This window comes from Scyliorhinus torazame, chromosome 16 (genome assembly GCF_047496885.1).
Source record: "Scyliorhinus torazame isolate Kashiwa2021f chromosome 16, sScyTor2.1, whole genome shotgun sequence".
Taxonomy (NCBI): Eukaryota; Metazoa; Chordata; class Chondrichthyes; order Carcharhiniformes; family Scyliorhinidae; genus Scyliorhinus; species Scyliorhinus torazame.
The window spans coordinates 44,688,560-44,709,070 of record NC_092722.1 but is presented as its reverse complement, the minus strand read 5'-3'; the positions used below and the strand labels follow the sequence as shown (position 1 = coordinate 44,709,070).

Below are 20,511 nucleotides of genomic sequence, written 5' to 3'. Positions count from 1 at the left end.
ATTTTTACACTGTACAAGAAATTGATGAGATGGTTACAATTTTCACCCCTGCATCCCTTTTACACCCCTACTTCCCTTTTTCTGCTGTTTCCGAGTCTTATTCTTAACTCTTAGATTTACCACGGATGGAGGGCATTAGCTATGAGGAGTGGTTGAATAAACTTAGTTTGTTCTTACTGGAACGGAGGTTGAGGGGCGACCTGATAGAGGTCTACAAAATTATGAGGGGCATAGACAGAGTGGATAGTCAGAGGCTTTTCCCCAGGGTCGAGGGGTCAATTACTAGGGGGCATAGGTTTAAGGTGCGAGGGGCAAGGTTTAGAGGAGATGTACGAGGCAAGTTTTTTTACACAAGAGGGTAGTGGGTGCCTGCAACTCGCTACCGGAGGAGGTGGTGGAAGCAGGGTCGATAGTGACATTTAAGGGGCATCTTGACAAATAAATGAATAGGATGGGAATAGAGGGATACGGACCCAAGAAGTGTAGAAGATTGTAGTTCAGTCGGGCAGCATGGTCAGTATGGGCTTGGAGGGCTGAAGGGCCTGTCCTGTGCTGTACTTTTCTTTGTTCTCTTACTTTCAGGTGGTTTGTTTGATGTTTGTCTTATGCTTGTGGCTTTGTATTGAGCCCTTTTGTCCCCGTGTCGGTCTCTGGGCTCCACATTGGTGTTTCCTTCGATGTCTTTTCCCCTGCTCCACCCTCTTGTTCCTGTCTATTTTCTGTGGTCCTAGTTGTTCCCGTGCATCCCACCCCCCCCTCCCCTGCTTCCGCCCCCACCCCCGTTCTATCAGTTGTTGGCTTTTAACCGGTCTTGGAACAGGCCGGTGAATGGCCCCCACGCTCTGTGGAAGCCTTCTTCAGACCCTCGGATGATGTACTTGATCTTCTCCAGCTGGAGGATTCTGATAGGCCTGCCAGCCAGTCTGCAGCTGTGGGTGGTGCTGGTGATCGCCAACTGACAGAATTCTCCGGTGGGTGATTAGGGAAGCAAGGGCATCAGCGCTCTTTCTTCATATGAAGTTCTGGTTGGTCCGATACCTGAAGACTGCCACTCTCGGGCATGGTTCTACCCCCACAACCTTGGACATTGCCTCAAAGAAGGCTGTCCAGAACCCGACAAGTCTGGGCAGGCCCAGAACATGTGTGTGTGGCCTCACTGGCACCATTCACATTTATCCTCCACCTCCAGGAAGAACATGCCCATTCCGGTTCTTGTCAGGTGTGCTCTGTGCACCACTTGTATCTGCATGAGGCTTAACCTTGCGCAGGAGGAGAGGTGGAGTTGGCCCTGTTCAATGCTTCTTTTGAGTCCCCACTCTACTTCTGTCCTTATCTCTCTATTTCTCCCTTGTTCTGTCCAGGAGGGAGCCTATCCTTTTCTAAAAGTCATCCATTTATGTCTCCGCAATCCCCCTTTCCCAGACTCCACAACCTGTAACTCCTCCAACATTGTGTCTCTTGGGACCCTAGGGTACCTCGTCGTCTCCTTGCGGAGAAAGTTTTTGATTTGTAAATGTCAGAGTTCCTGTCCATTCTGTAGTTCCAGTCTCTCCGTCAGCTCTTCTAGGTTGCAAGTCTATCCCGTGTAGAAGTCCCTAACCATCAGTGTCCCCGTCATGTCTCCACCTCTTAAAGGCGGTGTCTAGCATGGCTGGTGGAAAACTGTTGTCGCTATCCAGTGGTTTGGAGAAGCTGTCCCTTCCAACCATGTTACCCACCAACTGGACCACATAGTCAGTCGGGTCCCTCCCCTCGATCCCCTTTGGCAGTCCCACAATTCAAATATTCTGTCACCTGGACCAGTTCTCTTGGTCCTTGACCTTCCCCTTCAGGCTCCCTGAGGTCACCACGAACCTTTTTATTTTGGCCCCAGGGCAACGATTCTGTCGCTCTGGTCGGTCAATGCCATTTCGAGCTCTTGGATTGTTCTTCCCTGAGCCTCCAGCTTCATCCCCATCCCATCAAGTGCCATCGGCATGGCGCCATTGCCTCCGCCATTGCCACCGCCATTGCCACCCTGACCACCACCTTTGATCTGTCCTTTATCGTGGTCAGCCCCTTGGTTAGGAATGTCTTCCATCCCTCTTCAAGTTGTGGGGAGGGGGAGTGTATCGTCCGGGTCTCCCCCTTTTGGGGTGGGGGGGGGCAGGGACCTCTCTTTTGAAGGTTCTTTTTTGAGTGGCTGTACTTAACCTAGATTCACTTGAGCAGTGCGAATTGTGTTCACTGATGAGTGAGCCTGAACTCTTGATTATATCTGGGGATAGCTTTTATGCAACAAAAAAAACATTTTGGGGTTGAATACCTTTAGCTAGCCTGCACATGTATAGGATTGTTTGTTTTTTGATGAGCAACGAAAGCATTTGAAAACCATAAACAAACTTAAACTTGGCAAATGAATCACGGCAGTAGAAGTCTTTGATCAAACTTAACAAGAACACGTGCTTGATAAACTAAGTTAACTGTTATATTATGCAGTGTTTCTTTTCATAGCCCTAAGCACAACTATCTTCAGCTGCTTCATCAATGACCTTCCTTCCATCATAAGGTCAGAAGTGGGGGTGTTTGTGGATGACTGCACAATGTTCAGCACCATTCGCAACTTCTCAGATAATGAAGCAGTCCATGTCCAAATGCAGTGTTACCTGGACAATATCCAGGCTGTGAGCTGACAAGCGGCAAGTTGCATTCACACCACACAAGTGCCAGGCAATGACCACCTCCTACAAGAGAGGATCTGACCATCGCCCCTTGACATTCAGTGGTATTAACATCACTGAATCCCCCACAATCAACATCCTGCAGGTTTACATTGGTCAGAAATCGAACTGGACTAGCCATTTTTATACTGTGGCTACCAGGGCAGGTTAAAGGCTAGGTATCCTATGGCGAATAACTCACCTCCTGACACCCCCATCTACAAGGCACAAGTCAGGAGTGTAATGGAATACTCTCCACATCCCTATGTGAGTGCAGCTCCAACAACACTTAAGCTCGACACCTTCCAAGACAATCACCCACTTGATTGCTCCCCCTTCCACAAACATTCAAACCTTCCATCACTGACAAACAGTGACAGCTGTGTGTACCATCTACAAGATGCACTGCAGTAAGGTTCCTTAGACAGCGCCTTCCAAACCCGCGACCACTAATCTCCGGGATTACAGCGTTTCAAGAAGGCAACTCACCCCTACCTTCTTAAGGGCAAATAGGGATAGACAAGAAATGCTGGCCTAACTAGCTACACCCACACCCCGTAAATTCATTTTTTTTAATGTGTTACTGCAGGAGCCTGCACTTATTGTCTAGGACAGAATGTAGATGCTCACGTACTGCCTGTGATCACTGTGTTTCAAGTGGAAATAGGTGGCATAGTGGTTGGCTCTGCTGCCTCACAGTGCCAGGGACCCCGTGTTCAATTCCGGCTTTGGGTGACTTGTCTGTGTGGAATTTGCACATTCTGTGGGTTTCCTCCGGGTGCTCCAGTTTCCTCCCACAATCCAAAGATGTGCCTGTTAGGTGGATTGGCCATGCTATATTGCCCCTTAGTGCTGGTGAAGTTACAGGGGTGTGGTTGATGGCAGGCAGAGAGTTGGGATAAAAGGTTCTTTTTCGGAATGGCAACCGGTGACGAATGGTGTCCCGCAGGGTTCAGTGTTGGGGCCACAGCTGTTCTCTTTATATATTAACGATCTAGATGACGGGCATGGGGGCATTCTGTCTAAGTTTGCCGATGATACAAAGGTAGGTGGAGGGGCAGGTAGTATGGAGGAGGTGGGGAGGCTGCAGAAAGATTTAGACAGTTTAGGAGAGTGGCCCAAGAAATGGCTGATGAAATTCAACGTGGGCAAGTGAATAACTGTAATATGTTAAAAGTGCATGATCTTAATCTATACCCTATTCACTTTGGAAAAAAGAATAGAGGCATGGACTATTTTCTAAACGGTGACAAAATTCATAATGCTGAAGTGCAAAGGGACTTGGGAGTCCTAGTCCAGGATTCTCTAAAGGTAAACTTGCAGGTTGAGTCCGTAATTAAGAAAGCAAATGCAATGTTGTCATTTATCTCAAGAGGCTTGGAATATAAAAGCAGGGATGTATTTCTGAAGCTTTATAAAGCATTAGTTAGGCCCCATTTAGAATACTGTGAACAATTTTGGGCCCCAAACCTCAGGAAGGACATACTGGCACTGGAGCGGGTCCAGCGGAGATTCACACGGATGATCCCAGGAATGGTAGGCCTAACATACGATGAACGTCTGAGGATCCTGGGATTATTTTCATTGGAGTTTCGGAGGTTGAGGGGAGATCTAAGAGAAACTTACAAGATAATGAATGGCTTAGGGTGGACGTAGGGAAGTTGTTTCCATTAGCAGGGGAGACTAGGACCTGGGGCCACAGCCTTAGAATAAAAGGGAGTCACTTTAGAACAGAGATGAGGAGAAATTTCTTCAGCCAGAGAGTGGTGGGTCTGTGGAATTCATTGCCACAGAGGGCGGTGGAGGCCAGGACGTTGAGTGTCTTTAAGAAAGAAGTTGATAAATTCTTGATTTCTCAAGGAATTAAGGGCTATGGAGAGAGAGTGGGTAAATGGAGTTGAAATCAGCCATGATTGAATGGTGGAGTGGACTCGATGGGCCGAATGGCCTTCCGCTCCTATGTCTTATGGTCTTATGGGGAAGGGGACCTGGAGTGGAGTGCTCTTTGGGAGGGTTGGTGCAGACTTGATGGGCCAAGTGGTCTCCTTCTGCATTGTAAAGATTCTATGATTTTAATTGTGACCCTTGAGGTGTGCGTTCCAATTAAATTGTTCAGCAAACCTTTGTGAGTTCTGAAAAGAGGGCTATTTTTTCGCACTTGCTGCAACATTCGACACACACATTCTTAGACAAACACTTGCATGTAGATTGGGTATAGATTAAGATCATGCACTTTTAACATATTACAGTTATTCAGTCTCTGTTTTACGAGCTCTGGTCCCGAATGTGGTGGGCCTGGTTTTGATATTTTACAATTGAAGGAGCAACCAGAGCACGTTGTGCGTTTTCTTGTTTGATTCGTAAGAGGTTGGGTGTCAGATGATCTGTAACTGGAACAGGTTGTGTACTCTGGCTGCCCGATGTCTGACGAATGGCTTGTTTCGAGTCTGGTTCACAGGCTGGCCTTTGGTGGAAGTAACTGCAAACGGCGTCTAGCTGATCCTTAAAACAGACAAAACGCAATATGGCTGCCTTCATGTGGCTTCTCCCAACTTGCATCGTGTGTGGTGGGTTAACACCTCTCCACAACTTAAGACAGTCCGTGTCTTTGTTTCAGAATGATCAGTCGAATCAGATAATACCCTTTTTGATTGGTTTCAGGGAAGAACATTGACTCACGTGTCTGGATTATTCTTTTGTTACCCCTTGAGATCGGCTAGTGGGTTCTCATCCACAAAAGAAGTCAGGTGACCTTTGGCGGCTATCTTTTCCAGCCTTTTAATCCAATCTTTAAAATATAAAATTAGTTAGAGGGTCAGAATGTGACGTGGCTGTACTGGGTGTGGTGATATGCATCACTAAATACACAAGGGGTTAATGTAACCACTGCATGGATTAGAGCAGACTGATTAGTTAGATCGAGTTACTATAGTTAGATTAGCAGGAGAGTCGAACTCAAGTAGGAGAATTGTTAACTGTTCAATAAATGTGTTAAACCTATCTCCAAGTCTGAATCTTCCTTTGTCAGAGTGCACATCAAGGAAGCAACTTATGCCACATGAAGAAGCAGAACACAACACTGGGCATGACTTGGCATTCTTGGACTCTTATGAATCTCTCTCTGAAACAAAAATTTCATCCCTGTTTTAGGTTTTCATCGTTGCCTTGTCCCTCCTTACCTTTAATTTCTTCTAGCCTCACAAATTACCCTCCAATATCTGCACTCCTCAACTTCTAGCCTCTTGACCACCTCTGATTTGAGAAACATAGAAAACAGGTGCAGGAGGAGGCCATTCAGTCCTTCTAGCCCCATTCATTATAATCATGGCTGATCAATTTTATCACCAGCTGCCCTTTGGAATTTGAGGTTTTTTTTGTCACTGTGGGGTGGTGGAGCCCTGTACAGCAACATTCAGTGGAATTCTCCAAGTAGTACATTGTGGATTGTGTTTGGAGAATTCTTTACTTTTGCATTTTTTGCAAGTACTGCACAGAAAATGCAGTCTCCTGGACCTGATGATTTTGTTATAAATCTGTTCATTTGCTGTGATGATAAACAACAGTACTCTAACACTAAATTACAAAGGAGAGCCATGTTGCAGTAATTCCATAGAACTACAGTGCGAGAGGAGGCCATTTCGTCCATCGACTCTGCAGCGATCCTCCATAACCCACGCAGACATGAGAGTGTACAAACTCCACACAGACAACTCCACACACACCGTCACTCAAGGTTGGAATTTCCCCAGGTCGCTAGCGCTGTGAGGTAGCAGCGATAACCACCGTGCCACCCAATTCTATGCAACTGAATTGTAGTGTGCCTGCATCCACTCATTGGTCTGTGTTGTATGACTCTCCATGTGGATGGCCATGTGCTCAAATGCCTCCGATATCATGGCAGAGACGGTTGCCTCCATATTCTTTTTCAAAAAAAATATATATCTTTATTAAAATTTTCAACAGATTTTCAACAAACCCCCCCCCCCCCACAGAAAAAAGAAACAAGAACATAAGAACACAACCCACAAGAATTATACATAGAATTTCCCCAAACAACCATAACCCCCCATATAACAATAAAAACACAAATAGGGAACCACCCCACCCTAACTCAAACGCCACCCCAAAAGAAACCCGCCCCCTGTAGCCACCTGAGTTGGCCACTTCCCGACTTAAAATGGAGAACCGCAAAGGCTGAAGGGAAATTCAGCCAACACAGGCAAAGACTAGCAAATACAGAAATCATGTATATTGGAACCTGCAAAACAACCAGACAGCACCGAAACCAGCAGCCATCTGCATAGTAATGTGCGATTGCCAGGCACAATGGCAACAGCTAAGGTAAACAAAGCCAAGCCAGACTCCTCGGCGCCAGCAGGAGCTAAGACAAAGGAAGGCCAGCGAACACTTGGGGACCACCCAGCGATCAGGGCACAACTCCAGTATTGGAGAAATCGATCCAAGTGATCGGAAAGTAGTCCAATCACTTGGAATCAGGTACGGGGTCCGCCCCGAAGGGCGGGAAGCCCCTGGGGACTATAAAGTAAAGCCCCCAAGTTCAAATCGTTCTTCTTGACAGGGTCACTCAGCAACGCAAAGCAAACCCCGAGAGTGAACTGTCCAGCGGCCGCCAAGCAAGTAAGTCTCAAGTCAACTCTCGCTACGAGATAGGCGCTCCGAGCTACAAGTCCATACCAGCTTTTGAATCCTGCCGACTCAGGACCTGAACAAAAAGCCATTTGTTCCCCTGACCTGGTGGGCCAGTCCGAAGCAAGTATAGGCCTGTTAGTGATAGAAATAGCCTAGAAAATAGAGTTTATGCATGAGTAGTGATTTACTGTGTATAATAAATGTGTTTTGATTTGAATCTTAATAATTGGTGTGTTGAGTTATTGATCATTACTTGAACTTGAACCTCATGGCAGTATCATAAAGATACCTGGCGACTCTAGAGCAAAGGTTATAAAACAGAGCCAATTGAACCAACCAAAAGTTAGCAACACCCCCCTCCCTCCCCCCAGGTTGCTGCTGCTGCTGACCTCCTCCTAACGCTCCGCGGGAAAATCTAGGAACGGTTGCCACCGCCTGAAGAACCCTTGCACAGACCCTCGTGAGGCAAACTTTATCCTCTCCAGCTTGATGAACCCTGCCATGTCATTGATCCAAGCTTCCACACGAGGGGGCTTTTGCATCTTTCCATAGTAACAAAATCCTTCGCCGGGCTACCAGGGACGCAAAGGCCAGAATACTGGCCTCTTTCGCCTCCTGCATTCACGGCTCGTCCGATTACCCCAAATAATGCTACCCCCCAGCTCGGCTTGACCCGGGCGTTCACCACCTTGGACATAGTCCTCGCAATGCCCCTCCAAAACCCATCCAGTGCCGGGCACGTCCAGAACATATGGGCGTGATTCGCCGGGCTTCCCGAGCACCTCACACATCTGTCCTCCACCCCAAAGAACCTACTCAACCTCGCCCCTGTCATATGCGCTCAATGAACAACTTTAAACTGTATCAGGCTGAGCCTGGCGCAAGAGGAGGAAGAATTAACCCTACTCAGGGCATCAGCCCACAGACCCTCATCTATCTCCTCCCCGAGCTCCTCCTCCCATTTGCCCTTTAGCTCCTCCACCGAGGTCTCCTCCTCTTCTTGCAGCTCCTGATAAATCGCCGAGACCTTGCCTTCTCTAATCCAAACCCCCGAGATCACCCTGTCCTGAATCCTGCGTGCTGGAAGCAGCAGGAATTCCATCACCTGCCGCCTCACGAATGCCCTCACTTGCATGTACCTGAAAGCGTTTCCCGGGGGTAGCCCAAACTTCTCCTCCAGCGCCCCTAGGCTCGCAAACATCCCATCAATGAACAGGTCTCCCATTCTTTTAATCCCTGCCCGATGCCAGCTCAGAAACCCCCCATCCATCCTTCCCGGGATGAACCGATGGTTCTCTCGAATCGGGGACCAAACCGAGGCCCCCACCTCACCCCTATGACGCCTCCACTGCCCCCAAATCTTCAGAGTCGCCACCACCACTGGACTCATGGTGTACCTTGTCGGCGGGAGCAGCAACGGTGCCGTCACCAGCGCCATCCGACTCGTGCCCACACAGGACGCCTTCTCTAGCCTCTTCCACGCCGCCCCCACCCCTTCCATTACTGTGATGAACGGTTGGTGATGTCCCCTTTAAGATCGGGCTTGGAACCCTGGGGGACTCCGCCCACCTGGGAGCCTTGTGGGCGGTACCACTGATAGCACACGTCTCGGCACCAGGCTAGTTCTTAGCTTATTAAAGCCTTCTTTACCGTTTACACTCTAAGCGTTGTTATTGAGGGTATCACAATTTAAGAAGCTAAACGACATCAGGACGGACGCAGGCCTAAAACCAGAGAAACTCAACCTGGAAGCACGGACACCGGAGGCAAAGGAAATTGTTAAATGCTGGCTCCGATGCTTCGAGGCCTACCTGGACTCCTCAGAGACTCCCATCCTGGGGCCACGCAAGCTGCGCCTACTCCACGCCCGGGTGAGTCACAGAATCTCCGCCACGCTCGAAAAGGTGACGACTCTTGAAGAGGCGGTCGAGCTACTCCGCAAGCGGTTCGTCACACCCATCAATGAGGTACACACCAGGCATCTGCTCTCTACCTGATGGCAGCGCTCGGGGGAATCGTGAGACGAATCCGTCGAAAAACTCCCTGCGCTTGCCAGGGACTGTGACCACCAGGATGTGACAGGGGAAGTCCATATGAACCTGCACATCCGAGACGCTTTCGTGTCCGGCATCCGCTCGACCTACATCCGGCAGCGGCTGCTCGAAAACTGGGCAAAAGACCTCCAGGACACGCTAACGCTCGCCTCCTCGCTGGAGGTGGCCCGACATAATTTGGGTACGTACGCCGCGGACTCTGCAAGCCTTCCTCAGACTCAGCCACGTTGCGGGCCTGCGCCGCGCGGCGACCCGCTCATCCTGGGGGCACACCGTGCTACTTCTGCGGGCATGGCCAGCATCCACGCCCACGCTTCCCAGCCCACTCCGCAGTCTGCAGCGACTGCGGGAAGAAGGGGCATTTTGCGAGTGTCTGCCTGGCCAGGCCCAGGGGCCAGAAGAACAAAGAACAGCAGGCCCGAAAATCAGGCTCTCAGGCCCGCAGGCCTAGCAATGCAACCTGACATGCCCCTTTCTGACACGTCATCAGCCTCGTGCGAATCATGGGAGCGGCCATCTTGTCGATGGCCATCTTCTCGACCCGACATGTGCAACCGACGGCAGCGGCCATTTTACGAGTCTGACTCGGCTGAGGACTCGGACTACCCGCGAGTGGGAGCGATCACCCTCGACCAAACTCGGCCGAAACATCTGCAAAACTCGATGATGAAGGTCCAAGTCAACGGGCGCGACAAGGCATGCCTCTTCGACTCTGGCAGCAGAGAGAGCTTTATCCATCCAGAAACGGTAAGGCGCTGCTCCTTGCGCACCCATCCCGCGTCCCAAACCATAGACCTCGCATCCGGGTCCCACTTGGTACAAATCAAGGGGCACTGTATCGCGGATCTCTCGATCCAGGACGCCGAGTACACCCGTTTCAAATTTTATATCCTTCCCCACCTCTGCGCGCCCCCTGCTGCTCGGACTGGATTTCCAGTGCAGCCACCAAAGCCTGACACTGAAGTTCGGCGGACGCTTGCCCCCCCTCACGGTATGCAGCCTTGCGACACTGAAAGTCGCAGCCCCCTCGCTATTCGCGAACCTCACTCCCGACTGTAAGCCCGTTGCCACCAGGAGCCGGCGGTACAGTGCCCAAGACATGACTTTTATCAAGTCAGAGGTCCAGCATTTACTGGGAGAGGGGGTCAACGAGGCTAGCAACAGCCCTTGGAGAGCACAAGTGGTGGTAGTCCGGTCCGGGGCTAAGAAACGGATGGTCGTGGATTATAGCCAGACCATAAAACGCTTCGCGCAGCTTGATGCGTATCCCCTTCCTCGCATAGCAGAAATGGTCAATCGGATCGGCCAATACCGAGTATTTTCCACAGACGACCTCAATTCCGCCTACCACCAGCTCCCCATCCGACCAAAAGACCGCCCCAATACTGCCTTTGAAGCAGCCGACCGGCTCTTCCACTTCCTCAGGGTCCCCTTCGGCGTCATAAATGGGGTCTCCGTCTTTCAAAGGGCGATGGATCAAATGGTGTACCCGTACGGTTTGTGGGCTACATACCCGTACTTGGACAATGTCACCATCTGCGGCCATGACCAGCAGGACCATGACGCAAACCTCAAAGTTCCTCCAGACCGCCCGAGTCCTTAACCTGACCTATAATGAGGAAAAATGCGTTTCCCACACAACCCGGCTAGCCATCCTCGGCTATGTCGTGGAAAACGGGGTCCTAGGTCCCAACCCCGACTGCATGCGCCCCCTAAAGGAACTTCCCCTCCCCCGCAGCCTCGAGGCCCTCAAACGGTGCTTGGGGCTCTTCTCCTACTACGCCCAGTGGGTCCCCAAATATGCGGACAAAGCCCACCCACTCATAAAGACCACCATATTTCCCCCCTCGGCTGAGGCTCGATTGGCCTTCAACCGCATCAAGGCCGATATCATCAAGGCCGCTATGCGCGCGGTGGACGAAACTATCCCCTTCCAGGTAGAGAGTGTTGTAGGGAAAAATCCCTTGTACCAGTGCAGTCAAGAGGCCGAGTCTCAAGGCAAGGTTCAAAGCCTTGTTCTTTATTGTACAATTACTGAAGCCTTCAGGGAGACCCACGCAGCCAGCTCAGAAACAGTGGCTTGGCCCACGTTGATCTCAACAATTGGACATTCGCTCTGGATTTTTATAGGAATCCAAATTCAAGCGGGAACATTTGCTCATACATAATAGTTAAAGGGTAGTTTTGATTTAGATCTCTCAGACAGGTTTAAACTGAGAATATGCATCTTTGTCAATTTGCATCTGTATGGAGTGTGTTCGTGTTGATGAGATTATCTGTGCTTGTTCCGAGTGTCCTTCCCTTCTTTAATGTTTCCCATTATCTCCCTGATGTGCCTCCTTAACTAAATCGACCTCCGATGTCTGTGGCTGTGCTATGCTTTTGTTTCTGTGTTTGCTAGATGAGGCGTTAATGTCATCTTTGTCCTGCTGTGTGTGTGGGGGACGCTAATCTAATCTATACATTTCTTTTATTCCTCCTATTCTGGTTTCTTTGCCTGCCTTGGCCATTTTATTAATATATTATTTCATTCTTTCATAAGTCTTTGCAATACATTTGTGCCATATATCCCACTGCCAGGGTCTTGACTCGCAGATATCCCGATCTCCTGGCCATGGGGCCGTTTTAAGATGCAGCTTCATGTTATTGCTGGGCAGAACAAGTGTCTTCCATCAGTGCAGAAGGGGATTTAAACGAATGTCCATCCGAGTGTCCCCTTCTGCATTGTGGGCATATTATATTATAAACGGTGCCAATCAGTCCAATAAAACAGTCCAATAAATGAAGAATGTTTGATGAGATGAGATAAAAATATGGTCTTGGAAAATGGCCTACTTCAAGAGCGATGCGTCAGACATCGCCCTGGCTGCTACCCTCAATCAGGCAGGCAGACCAGTAGCGTTCTTCTCTCGAACCCTCACCGCCTCCGAGGTTCGACACTCTGCAGTCGAGAAGGAGGCACAAGCCATTGTGGAGGCTGTATGGCACTGGAGGCAATACCTAGCCGGTAGGAGGTTCACCCTCGTCACCGACCAACGGTCGGTCGCCTATATGTTCGATAAACGCAACGGGGCAAAATAAAAAACAATAACATTTTGAGGTGGAGAATCGAACTCTCCACCTACACGTACGATATCAAGTATCGTCCGGGGAGCTCAACGAGCCCCCAGATGCCCTGTCCCACGGTACGTGCGCCAACGTGCAGGAGGACCGCCTGCAAGCCATCCACAATGACCTCTTCCACCCGGGGGTTACCCGGCTCATCCACTTTATCAAGTCCCGCAACCTACCTTACTCAACCAAGGAGGTCAAGGCCATGACCAGGGCCTGTCAGATCTGTGCGGAGTGCAAACCGCACTTCTACCGGCCAGACAAGGTAGAAGGCCTCGGGGCCCTTTGATCGACTGAGCATGGACTTCAAGGGTAGTACTCCGACCTCCGCCGGTTCGTCACTACACTCGCCATCGGGGCTCTGTAAAGGAGCTTAACCCAATTGATAAACCCTACCCCGAACCCAAACCTACGCAGCACCTCCCAGAGGTACGCCCACTCTACTTGGTCAAAGGCCTTCTCCGTGTCCATAGCTGCCACTATCTCCGCCTCTCCCTCCTCCGATGGCATCATTATCACGTTTAAGAGCCGCCGCACATTGGTGTTTAGTTGCCTGCCCTTTACAAATCCCGTCTGGTCCTCGTGGATCACCCCCGGGACACAGTCCTCGATCCTCGTGGCCAGCACTTTTGCCAGCAACTTTGCATCCACATTGAGGAGCGAGATCGGCCTGTACGATCAACATTGCAGTGGGTCCTTGTCCCGCTTTAGGATCAAAGAAATTGTCGCTTCCGACATTGTCGGGGACAGGGTCCCCTCCTCTCTTGCCTCATTAAAGGTCCTCACCAGTAGCGGGGCCAACAGGTCTGCGTACTTCCTGTAGAACTCCACCGGGAATCCGTCCGGTCCCGGGGCCTTCCCCGCCTGCATGCTCTCCAAACCCTTGCTCAGCTCCTCCAACCCAATTGGTGCCCCCAAACCAGCCACCTCTTGCTCCTCCACCCTCGGGAATCTCAGCTGATCTAGGAATCGTCTCATCCCCACTTCCCCCGCTGGGGGCTGGGATCTGTACAGCTCTTCATAAAAGACCTTGAATACCTCATTTATTTTCGTCGCACTCCGAACCGTGGCTCCCCTTCCATCTTTGACACCCCCTATTTCCCTCGCTGCCATCCTCTTACGGAGCTGGTGTGCCAGCATCCGACTAGCCTTTTCCCCATACTCGTAGGTCGCCCCCTGCGCTTTCCTCCACTGTGTCTCCGCCTTCCCTGTGGTCAACAGGTCAAACTCCGTCTGGAGCCGTCGTCTTTCCCCAAGTAATCTTTCCTCCGGGGCCTCTGCGTATCTCCTGTCCACTCTCAAAATCTCCCCCACTAACCTCTCCCTTTCCGTACCCTCTGTCTTCTCCCTATGAGCCCTAATGGAAATTAGCTCTCCCCTGATCACCGCCTTCAACGCCTCCCATACCACCCCCACCCGCACCTCCCCGTTGTCGTTGGCCTCCAAGTACCTTTCGATACACCCCCTCACCTTCCCACACACCACCTCGTCCGCCAGCAGTCCCACATCCAGCCGCCACAACGGGCGTTGGTCCCTCTCCTCTCCCAGCTCCAGTTCCACCCAGTGCGGGGCATGGTCCGAAACGGCAAAAGCCGAATACTCCGTCCCCTCCACCCTTGGGATGAGCGCCCTACCCAGAACAAAGAAATCTATCCGGGAGTAGGCTTTGTGTACATGGGAGAAGAAAGAAAATTCCCTGGCCTGCGGCCTTGCAAACCGCCATGGGTCCACTCCCCCCATCTGATCCATAAACCCCATTTACCGTCCTAATTGCTTGCTGCTCTTGCCTCTCGACATTCATTGACTGGTGTACAAGAACACCCAGATCCCTTTGTACATCCATGCTTCCCAATATATTTAAATTACTCTTCCTTTCTGTTCTCTTCCTTTCTGCTTTTCACACCAAAGTGCATAACTTCACATTTAGCACATTGTGCTGCATCTGCCATGTCTTTGCCCACTCACTCAACTCTGCTAAATCACCTTGAAGCCTCCTTGCATCCTCCTCACAATTCCACCCAGTTTTGTGCTGTCAGTAAACTTGGAAATGTTACATTTGGTTCCCTCATTCAGGTAATTTATATGTAGTGTGAACAGCTGAGGCCCAAGTACTGATCCCTGCGGTACCACACTAGCCACTGCCTGTCACTTGGAAAAGGACCCATTTATTTTCACTCTCTGTTTCCTGTCAGTCAACCAATTCTCGATCCAAGCCATTACCCCCATCCCACATGCCCACTAACCTCTTATGAGGCACCTCATCAAACACCATCTGAAAGTCCAAATGCACCACATCCACTGGTTCTCCCTTATTACTCTACTCGTTCCATACTTTAAAAACTGCAGTAGATTTTTTGAGCATGATTTACCTTTCAATCCTGTTGATGCTTTCTAAATGTTGTTATCACGCCTTTTATAATAGACCTGAGCATCTTCCCCGCTACTGATGTCAGGCTAACTGCTTTGTAATTTTCACTTTTTTTCTCTCCCTCCCTTTGTGAGTGGTACTGTTATTTGCCAAGTGCTTTGGGAACACCCTGAGACTGTGAAGGTGCTACATAAATGCACCTCTTAACACATTTGTATTGCTAGGTTTATGGAGACTGGAGAAGTGCAAGTTGTTGTTTTGGATGTTTTTTGATGTCAGTGGAATGTTGCGCTGTCTGATGTATCTTATATATGCCACTTGCAGTCTAATGGCCCATGGAGATGGATGATAAACTGATCCGCCACTTAGTTTTGAAATATGTTCCGCTGGGTAATATACACAAGCAATCTTGTATAAATGCATAATTATTCTGAAACACAATGATTCTTTCTGACTCAAATGATTACCTGAAAAACTGGTGTTTTTTGTAGCGAGTTGTACATCTTTTGATTCTACAGTTAAGGCAGTAATAATAATCTTTATTATCACAAGTAGGCTTACATTAGCACTGCAATGAAGTTACTGTGAAAAGCCCCTAGTCACCACATTCCGGCGCCTGTTCAGGTACACAGAGGGAGAATTCAGAATGTCCAATTCACCTAACAGCACTTCTTTGGGGACTTGTGGGAGGAAACCGGAGCACCCGGAGGAAACCCACGCAGACACGGGAAGAAGGTGCAGACTCCGCACAGACAGTGACCCAAGCTGGGAATTAACTTGGGACCCTGGCGCTGTGAAGCTATAGTGCTAACTGCTGTGCTACCTTGGATCATTCAGAAGTGGTAGTTAGCATTTTAAAATGCAGCAATCTCTGGAAACAATACAATGTTAGGACAGCGCTGTTGTTACAGAACTGCACCATTAAGACGTACCTTCATGTAAAACGCGGTAAAAGCACACTGAGGTCTTCTTAAATATCCCCGGCGCAGTTTGGTTCAATTTGTACAAGCTGCGAAATGCACTGCTCAACTCCCTAAAGTTTCTTTGATGGCATCTTCCAAACTGTGAGCTCTACCACCTAAAAGATCAAGGGGAACAGGAACATGGGAACATCACCACCTGCAAATTTCCACGTCACATTTCATCTTGGCTTGGAACTATATCACTGTTCCTTCATTGTCACTAGGTCAAAGTACTGAAACTCGTTCCCTAACATTCCCATCATGGACTACAGCGGTTTAAACAGGTAGCTTACTGCCGCTTTTCTTGGGCAATGGGGGATGAGTGTTAACTGCTAACCTAGGCACCGTGTGTGCCGTGAATTAACTTTTTAAATAATGAAGTGATTGGAAAGCATTCAGCAAGATTTAATCATTTCACCTTCATGTCACTTGAGCTTAACACTGACAATGTGAGGGTCCCACTGTGCACCTATCCAGTCAGTGAAAAGCACCAAACTGACAGACAGTGATGCTCGTGCTAAACCAACCACATTCATTCTGAGAAGGTTATATATACAAGTTATATATGCAAGTTAAATCCGCAGAGTAAGTGCTTTAGACTGTTTGCTAAAACCAAAATATTCTCTTGACTCTCCGTCCTTTTTAAAGTCATTCTTTGGATCTTTTTAAGCAGACGTGCACCCCTCTGTCTTGCTACTATGGAGATGAAGAAACTCTCGGAAATTATCTTTGGTCCCATCAACTCCTCAACAGCTCTGATCTGAGAAACCTTTCCATACTGGCAAGTTGCTTTTGAAGAGGCCTCAAATTCACAACTGATGTCGATTTTAACCTGTATCTTCCAAGCAGATGAGTTTGATCCCCCTGAACAGATTTGGAACCTCTTAAGATTTGGTCGGCCTTGTAGCTTAATCTGCAGTGACCACCTTGCATCTCCTGACACGCTCAAAAAACATTCAGTATTTCACACGCCTAGTGTTGAACGAATTAACCTCAATGAAAGACTGTTCATAAATATGGACTGAAATAAAGGTGGGCCAACCTCTTGCTCAACAATATCAGACCTAAGTAATGTGTATGTACTCAATCACCCATCAGGCTATATATAGCCTGCATTAAAACAAAAGATATGTTATCAGAAACAGTGACGATGGCTTTCATTTTAAACGTATTGAGTCCAAGGCTTAGATTTCAGGTTAACAAGTGGTCCGCAACCAACCAAAAATACTTTTTTTTTTTTTTTGAAGTGTCATCATTGTTGTAAGGTAGGAAATAATACCAGCTAGAGTCTCTTGTTGTTGTGGTCTGCTTGATGGCTGTTCAGAACTGTTATTCATCATAATTACCTCTGCAGCATGACTGTCGATGAAGAGAGCTTACACAGACCAGGGCACTTGCACAGTATAAATATAACCTCCTTTTGAATTGGTCGTGACTGTTGCGGTGCAGAAGAAGCCCGCTCTGCCTGTCGTATCTGTGCTGCCTCAACTTGTCTAGTCCTACTCACCCACTTTTCTCCATCCACCCCTAGCCTGCAAAATTCTCTCTTCAGCGAATAATTCAATTGAATCTGCCTCCATCACACATCCAGCATTCCGGATTCTAAATACTTGCTGCATTGCGGCACTACTGCGTCTTTTGCCAATTACCTTTTTTAAATTGGTGTCCATCCTGGTCTGCCATTGGGGACAGTTTCTTCTTATCCACCCCATCCAGACCACCCCGACCCCTCTTGTCACATCTATTAATATCTGTCCTCCAAGAACAGACAATGAAATTCAGATGGCCGAAGTTCCTCATCTGATTGCAATAAACTGTACATCCGTCACTCAATAATTGGCAGTGTACTCACCTGGCGGGGGGAGATACAATGATTTCAGGAAGGTTGATTTCCCAGGATGTGGGCCTCTCGACTTCAGCCCCAACCACGAGTTTGGATTTCTCGCCCTAAACCACCTTGTCCTCAGCATCATTTAAGACAATTGCCAAATTAACCTGGGTGGGGAGGTGAGGAGGAGAATCTGGATGGGGGAGATTAAGAGAATAGTTAGGTTTGATTGACATTTTTAATCTGCTGCTCTGGCAGTACTTGAACATTCTAAATATCTCAGACCTCTTTACACTCCACTTCTGACTAATGGAATACCATTCTATTCATAGGTCGCCATGCTTAAACTTATCGGTTGCACATTTCCGTACGTTATTGAAACGACTGCAAGCAAAATTTCAGAACCGTGTGTAACTCGGGCGACAGCTCTTGGCAGGTGTGGTAGGGTGAGTGAAAAATGTAGCTCAGCAGCACTTCAATTTCAGGTGGCTGGAATGTACCACAGAAAATGGTTAAGTGTGCGACCATCTGCCATTCCGCGAGCATTCCCAAGCCGTGTCCATCTGATGAGCGCCAACATAAACGGGACTGTTTGGCCTTTGTGAGAGGACTGCAATATCTGTTATTTTTGTCCTTCAATAATGTGCCTGGAGTGTGGCGCAAACAGCAAGATGAAAGTTGTTGAAGTTTCTTGGTAGCTGTCAAACTGTCCAGGCTCCCTAGCCATACGAGCAGATTCTGAGAACATAGGTATTATAAACTAGTATGTTAATCCTAGGAGTTAGCATGATCTTTTTTAAATGTTTTTATTGAGTTTTTTGTGGTATACAAAACAAGGATAAACGTGGACAAACAGGAGGAGACTCGAGGGTAAAGAAACATATTTACACATGTCTGTTTTAATTATTTACATACATACATTGTCGTTCTTCTTGCATTATTTACAGTGATGGGTACGATTTCCTGTTTTTCGATTCCCATTATGTTTTTGGTTCTGGCAACTTCCCCTGCTCTCCCCTGCCCCCTAAACTGAGTCATTTATTTTGCCTTCTTCTCTCATCTGTACTTATACCCTGTTATGTTGGTGTGACACTGTTTCTCATGCTTCCTTTGTTGGGCAAGGTTGGGTTCCATGACTCCCTCCCCACTCCCCCTTCTTTGCTGTGTGGTGGCTACCCTCTCCTGTTCTTTGACTTTTTATTTTAAATGATTTTTATTGTTTGGTATCCAAAATAAATATGAACAAACAGAAGGCTGCCCAGAATACAGCGAGTCTGGGACACGACCAGAACATGTCGGCGTGGTTGACTGGGCCTCCTTGAGCCGTTCGGATCTTTCCTCCACCTCCGGGAAGAACCTCATTCGGGTTCTGGATCAGTGGACTCTGTGTACAACTTTTAACTGCATTACACGTGTGGAGGTAGAGTTGACCCTGTGCAGTGCTTCGCTCCAGAGTCCCCACCCTATTTCAAACCCCAGGTCCTCTTCCCACTTCTCTTGTCTCGTCCAGTTGTGTGTTGGCCCCCCTTAGCACTCACCCGTACATGTCACCGCAATTTCCCAAGATGTGCGTATTCAACAGGTCTTCTAGCAGTGATTGTCGTGGTGGTCGTGGGCACATCCTTGTTTCCCTTCGTAGAAGTTTTTGAGTTGTAGTTACCCAAGTTCCTTTCCCCCGTCTGCTGGAATCTTTCTGTCAGCTCTTCAAGCCTTGTTAACCTGTTGTTGGTGTAGAAATCCCTCACTGTCAGTGGCCCGCCCCGGCAGCACGGTAGCATTGTGGTTAGCACAATTGCTTCACAGCTCCAGGGTCCCAAGTTCGATTCTGGCTTGGGTCACTGTCTGTGCGGAGTCTGCACATCCTCCCCGTGTCTGCGTGGGTTTCCTCCGGGTGCTCCGGTTTCCTCCCACAGTCCAAAGATGTGCAGGTTAGGTGGATTGGCCATGATAAATTGCCTTTAGTGTCCAAAAGTGCCCTTAGTGTTGGGTGGGGTTACTGGGTTATGGAGGTCGGGTGGAGGTGTTGACCTTGGGAAGGGTGCTCTTTCCAAGAGCCGGTGCAGTCTCGATGGGCCGAATGGCCTCCTTCTGCACTGTAAATTCTATGTTGATCTATGTAGTCTCCATCTTTTGAAGGTGGTGTCCATAGTCGCCGGTGTGAATCTGTGGTTGTGGCAGATGGGGGCTTTGTCGGACATCTCAGTTAGCCCAAAATGTTGTCACAGTTGGTTCCATGACCGGAGTGTTGTTACCACCACTGGGCTCATTGAATACTTGTTAGGTGAGAATGGGAATGCCGCCAGTGCTCGGGCCCGGAGGCAGGTCCTTCTGCAGGAACCTTCCTCCATAAGCACCCACTCTTTCTGGCTCCTTTATCCACCCCTTCACTCTCACTGCGGTCGCTGCCCAGTGGTAATATTGCAGGTTAGGAAGAATTAGGCCGGCTTCCGGGTGCGGCGATGCGGAGCTAAGCTGCACGAGTCGGCAGCTCCCGCTACCACAGACATTCGAGCTCGCTAGAGGAGCCCCAACTGAACTTTTTTCGACAAAAACCCGTGGGGAAGGGAAGAGAAGGTCCCCCTCCAATGCCTATGAAACAGACCCGAAGTGCAACGGCCAGAAGAGTGGCACTGGAGCAACGGGAGAAGCAGGGTAAAAAAAACAAAATGGCGGCAGCCAGGGACAAAGGGGAGCTGCAGGAGTTCATCAAGCGCTGCTTCGAAGAGCAGCGCGAAGAGCAGCGCGAGGAGATGCGCAAGGAGATGCTGGCGCCTATGCTTTCGGCAATTGAAGGACTCTGGATCACCCAGAAGGCCCACGAGATTAAGATCCAGGAGGT

General features: G+C 49.0%; 1 protein-coding gene across 5 annotated transcripts in view; it reads left to right on the top strand.

The window, feature by feature from the left end:
• LOC140392788 (N-acetyllactosaminide alpha-1,3-galactosyltransferase-like) overlaps positions 1-20,511 on the top strand; it is an 85,303-nt gene that overhangs the window by 1,515 nt on the left and 63,277 nt on the right. For 2 of the 5 annotated variants that reach the window (XM_072478425.1, XM_072478423.1), the window contains exon 2: positions 18,005-18,118. The exons of 2 other annotated variants lie outside the window; for them this stretch is intronic. The gene's annotated coding sequence lies outside the window, so the exon portion shown is untranslated. Of the gene's footprint in view, positions 1-18,004; positions 18,119-18,164; positions 18,423-20,511 lie in introns of those variants that run through there. One more of the 5 variants, XM_072478424.1, reaches the window with a different exon arrangement.